The following is a 6,498-nucleotide window of genomic DNA, read 5'->3' as shown; positions in this document are numbered from 1 at the left end:
CTAGAGAAAGGGTCCAAACTTTGGTGCAATTTTAGTTTTTTCCAATTTTCTAGATGCAAATTTTATGATGTATTTTCTCTACAAGTTTGAGAATACAATAACATTTGAAGATCATGTTCGATGGTCTTGAGTTGTTTTGTCTATTATTCCAATGTTATATAATTTTCAAAGAGAATTAATAGAAACATGAACTATCACCATATCTATTTTTTTTGAAGCTTGTGTCCATTTTTATTGACTAATTATTTTGAGGTTGTATGGGAAAAACTTGTTCAATTTAATGCAACTAGGATAGGTTGTATGTCAATTCACTATTACTTTTAATTCAATGAATTAATTAAATGCTTCAGTGAATATAATAGGATTTCCAAGCAGTAAGAAGGATATGCATAAGAATGAGTTTAGGGAAAATTGCTGATAATATTGATTGTAATGCAATCAATTAGATGAAATAGTTGGGCAAACTCTAAATCCCAATGAATGAGACACTGATCAATTATTTTAGTTTTCATATAAAGAGATCATGGATAAGCATCAAGAAAAATATTAAAATCAAAATCAATTTTATTTAAATGTATGAAGAGTATTGTAGTTTGTCATTACTTTTTTGCATTTAATCTATGTGTTTTAATTAGCTGTTGTTACCCAGAATTACTTGTAAACGTTAGAAAAATTATGACCAAACATCTGCTATAGGGGATGAGTATTGTAATAGGATGTTGTTCAATGAATGAAGTGTGAAGATAGTATCAAGTTTTGAATCTTTTAATCCCTTAGGTGCACCCGCCTTGGTTTTGTAAAGCCTAAAGAGTAGAAAATCTTTATGATTTTGTTGAAGTTCATTCCAAATCTAAAGACTTCTTAGTTGATCATAGGAAATAGCTAATCCTTAGACTAAATTTCTCTCCACTATCTTGGTATCATGTATTTTTCTACTTGGTAGTTTAAAACACCAACACCAATTATGATTGATATGGACATTAATTCTTTATTAACCCTAGGTGTTTGTTGTAGGAGCATCTTGGATATTTGAGTAATCTTGCATCAACCAAAAAATATTTCTTATTTTCTATACCAATCGACTATTCATGAAGTAGGCATTTATTCTTTTGTTTCTATGTTATGCACAGTTGTCATCATCTTGTGGATCTATCCTATATCCTTTTCGTAATGCATAGATTCTTATGTTCTATATTTCTCAAGTTATGTGTTCTTCTTTGTAGTTATGTTTCCACATTTTTCTCATGCTACATAGTGTGTTGTTCCAATTGGCATAATTTCCATTAATTATGTGGCATCTTGCATAGTAAGTAAATAAATCTTAACACACACGAGGACCTACCTATAAGTGTGCATCATTTCATATTGTCATTTACATGGATTTTGGTTGACTCTTCCAAGTATGGAGCTATGTTATAATTAAATGCCTAACTAGCTGACTTGTGGATTTGTTGGTTATAAAATAAACTTGGTTGGATGTAGGAGAAGGGAATGTAAAGAAATTACCAGAGAAAAGAAGATATAAGATGTGACATATCTCTCCGAGATTGTATAATCCTTTTTTTGTATAAGGTTGCAAACTAGAAGGCTTCATAGTAGAGCATGTTGTGGTATTTAAATATGAGAAGTGAAATAATTAGACCTAAAAGTTTGTTGCATCTTTATTTGTGTTCAATGTAATTTTATTAATTTATGTGTTTCTTGTGTGTGCATCTATAAGTAGGGAGTGTTGAATATTTTGAGCTGAGTTTATTCCACATATTATTCTTAAATCCCTATATCTCCCTGCATTATTCTCCAACCCTTCACTATCCATATTTGTTTCTTGAATACGGGTAAAAGCACAAACTTGTGTCAGGTTTTATAAAGGAAAAGGATATGTGAACTTAAACTATTCAACTTTAATGACATAAAAGGGACATTTGTGTTTAGAATTTGAAGATGATGTAAACTAACAAAATGTGTAAAATTGGATGAAGTTTATGCTTGTAATTTTTTATATTTTATTTGATTGAAAATTTAATCACTTCTAAAATACCTTAAGTCAATTTTTTATTTTTTTAAAATTCTGAAAATATAGAGTTTCGTTTCCACCAAACAAATATATGTAAATGATCATATTTTGGTCTGATTTTGAACTATATTATAGTTGACATGTATATCTGGCAGAAAAATAAATAAATATTAATTTTGGACTTATATGTTTCAAGTTATAAGTGTTCAAAGTCAAACTTATCACAAATTGACAGCTCTTTTTTCCCACCAATTTTTTTCTATCAAATCTACATATTTTTTAAAATTCAGAGATTCTCGAATAGGTTAACCTTTTTAACTATCTGTTGAATCTATAGGCAAACAAGGGACAACCTAGCGAACTAAAACATCTTAGTAGCCAAAGGAAGAGAAAGAAAAGGCAATTCCCATACTAGTGGCGAGCGAAATGGGATCAGCCTAAACCATTAAAGCAGGGTTGTGGGAGAGAAATCTAAGCATCATGCTACTAGGAAAAATCTATTTGAAATAGTGACATATTCTTGAAGATGACTCTCTCCTATAGAGGTACACATAAATTTTTTACTTTTTGAACATGATTTACTAATTTTTTCTTTTTTTGAACATACATCATGTCAAATCTTAAAAGAACTACTTGTAATATTTTATAAATATAACATATTTTAAATAATCAAAATGCTACAAAATATATGATCATAATCTTGACTCCAAGATCTATAAAAGGGTACTTTTAGTTTTTGAAAAAAATTTATTTTGTATGGAGAAATTAGTATTGAAAGTGAAAAGGTTTGAGAAATTGCATCTTTTTCTTGTGTGGTTGCCACTTTGGATGACACATAGTTAGTTGCAGCTAAAACTCTTTCAGCCATAACGTTTTTGGTCATAATGGTTTCAGTCATAACCCCTATCGGCCCAAAAAAACTGCTAGCAGTTACATTGGTGGTTTCATATAAAATAATTTGGTTTTAATTTATATTTATAATAATTTCACACTAAAAGGAGCATTTTCAAAACTAAATATTTTTTGAATCCATGTTTATCAATTGTTTTGTGAAGTTTAGCGATAATTACAAAGGATCACCAATAAGGTATTTTTTTCACCTAGTTATTTTTATGTACTCTATATTGAAGTATTGAAATATATTTCTAGTGGAATCTAAATTAAAATATTTTTCTGTAGGTCAAACTATTGAATGGGTAATAAAAAGGCTAGATCAAGGAAATATGATAGAATAAGAGATGAAAAATGAAAAGTCATACAAAATGTAATAAAAAACAACCTACCGAAGTTAATAAAGAAGATGAGATTTGTGAAGAGCATGAAATTCATGAAGAGAGTGAGATTCAAGAAGATGAATAAATTGGTAGTTCTAATGATAGAAACATATTATTAGGTGTAGGAAATTTCATGAATTTGGATGAGGACCTACTTTTTAGTCAAATTCGATCTACAAAAATGATAAAAGAGAACACTATTAAAAAGCATTGCCAAAACATGTGGGATGAATATTTAAAAAACAAAAGTATATTTGGAAAGGCACAATTATTTGTCAAGTTATTTAGGAGAAAATATACGAGGCCTATTTTCGAGTTGTTGGGTGTTGATAATAGAAAAAACCATGTGCATAATGTTAATAAAATAGTAGTTGAAAAGTTGCAAACTACTTATAACAAAATTGACAACACAACTCGAGGAGGCAATTTGAGCACTGCAAGTAGAGCATTGATGACTACTATATCTAGCAAAAAGTTGACACATAGAAAATAAGTATGTACAATTTATAATTTACTACATGTACCTAGAAGAACTATTCAAAGATACATTAGGAGAAAAAATGTGCTAGATGAAAACAATGATAATAATTGGGTGAATATTTGCAGAGTTCCTCAAAAAGACACAATTTCTGAAGATGTAAAAAGATTGTTGAATTTTGTACCACATCATCTCATGTTTATTCTAATAGACACAATAAAATACAAATTAAAGATCAAGAGATAGGTGTAAAAATTGAACATCCAAAACATTTTATAGATATAACACAAAGTGAATTATTTTAAACACTCAAGCAAGAGTTTTCAAATGTGAAAATATGTTAGAGAATGTCTCAAATCTTGTGTCCTTCCTTTGTATGCATAAATTATATACATGAAACTTTTTGTTGTCAAAACCATTTTGAATTTGGTCTATACTTGCAATCATATAAAAAAGTTATGGCAGTACTTGATCCAAATTTGATCATCCCTAGCAATGCATCACTATTTGTGAAGTCTATATCATGTGATAAATTAGAAGATTTAGATGAGTTCAAAGTATAATGCATCATAAATTGATGTCCAGATTGTGGAGATTTATCTAAATTTCCACTACAAATTGAGAATATTGATGAATCAACACAACTATCATGGATGAGATATGAATATGAGACATACCAAAATAAGATAGCAGTTGAATCCAAAAGAATTGTATTGCACGAGATTTATTATAGTTTGATGAGTTTATGACCAAGTTTTGTCCATTGATATATCCACATATCCAACATTTTCATGGTGCAAGATGGCAAGCTAAAAAAAATTTGTGATTTAAAAAATTGTTTTCCACTTGGTTGTATTCTTTCAGTTGTAGATTTCTCTGAGAACTATATATTTTCACCTCATTTAAAGCTTTAAGGGAAATATTTTCATTCTGAACAAGTTGCAATATTTTTTCTAGTGACCTATATACATGCACAATTTGAGGTGGATGAGATAGAAAGTTTGGATGAAAATGAACCCATTTACATCAAGGAGGTTCATTTCTATATTAGTGATGATAGAGTTAATGTTAGGATCTATGTCACTCATTATTTAGCAATGTTCTCTGAAGATCTTAGAAATTGTGGAATAAATGTTTCAAAGCAATGGTCTGTAGTGTATGTATGTGTACATTTTCATTTAACTTTAAATTTAACACTTATATTGATTTGTAAACGTATTTCAATTTGATTTATATAATTATTTTTTATCTCATTTCATGAACTCGTAGGATAATTTAAACTTGCAAAAGCATTTAATTGGTTAGCCATGTAGCATGCTAGAAGCAATGTTAGGTTTTTGTGGAACTTCTTTGAAAGTGGACATGGAAAAGGGGAGCATGATGGATAGGGAGGATGTATAAAGTGTGTACTTTGACAACATGAACCTTCATTTACATATGTACATACATTTTGTGTGTTCTTGATCTACTTATATACATATATAGATTCTCTCTAGAGATCTACGCGCGCGCGCGCGCGCGCACACACACACACACACAGATTTAATGTATTTCAAATTATATATACTTTCATGTTACACATTCATGTAAGAGGATTAAGAGTGCAGATAAAATTATTGAATGGTGCAAAGATCATTTTGCTACTCAAGATACTAAATATAATAAGCATTATTTTTGGGAAGTGATAGGTAAATATTATATATTTATTTATTTGATATAATACACATGTGTATATTCTTATAATTCAAGTTTTTAATTATATATTAATTAAATCATCTATATTTTTAGTAGATATAGATTGATCTAATCCTTACACTTGCCAAATGATTTTTGGTATTATAGGGTTACATCAAGTGGTGACTACATGATACCACAAACCTCGAGTGATTAAAGTATAATAGAAATCATGTGTTTGTGATGACTGCATGAAGGACAATCCAATGAGTGTATGTGAAAATATTTCGAATGGATATGGTTCACATTGGGATTTGAAGAATATAGTTAGAAAGCCTCCTTTTGAAGATGCTGACATTGACATTCATGATCCTATATATTCAGTTGATTATGAGCCTATTTCTGATTTAGTTATGGCGGGTTCATGGTATATGTACATATATATGACACACATGTTTTTTCATTAAAATAAACTTATATATATTAAATTTTTCACTTTATAAACACATTTATTTTTATGTACATGCAGGAGATATTTTTGTTGTCCAAGCCTTAGCAGATAATGTAGAAAATGTAGACTATTATCTTCTAAGATGCACAAAAGCAAAAGACAGGTTGCTAGAAGGAACTATAGATGCTGATGGATAGTCTTATCCAATTGGATTAGTTGTTGTTAAAGGAAAATTTTATCAACAAAATAGGACAACCAAAAATGACATTGAATTTATTGAATACATGCCTAGAGAAAAGGGCTTGCAATACAGTAACAATGTTATAGCAACAAAGTTGCAATTTGATGCAATACTAAGAAATGGATATCTTGGAAATCAAAAGTGGAAACTATCTATTGAAGAACATGAAAAGATTCTAGAGATAATTAAAAATAGAGAGGATCCTAACAATACAATGTTTGTGGAGCTCTAGTTCAACTATTTGTTCTTATTTTATATATACAACTCTCACACTTTCATATTTACTACATACACATCATTTTGAATATATGTCTTATAAATTAATATACATTTGGTCATGGATCTTGGTTATATGGTAAAAAATTT

This window comes from Cupressus sempervirens, chromosome 7 (assembly GCF_028749045.1).
Source record: "Cupressus sempervirens isolate cs-2001-9-10 chromosome 7, ASM2874904v1, whole genome shotgun sequence".
Taxonomy (NCBI): domain Eukaryota; kingdom Viridiplantae; phylum Streptophyta; class Pinopsida; order Cupressales; family Cupressaceae; genus Cupressus; species Cupressus sempervirens.
This window is presented reverse-complemented; position numbering follows the sequence as displayed.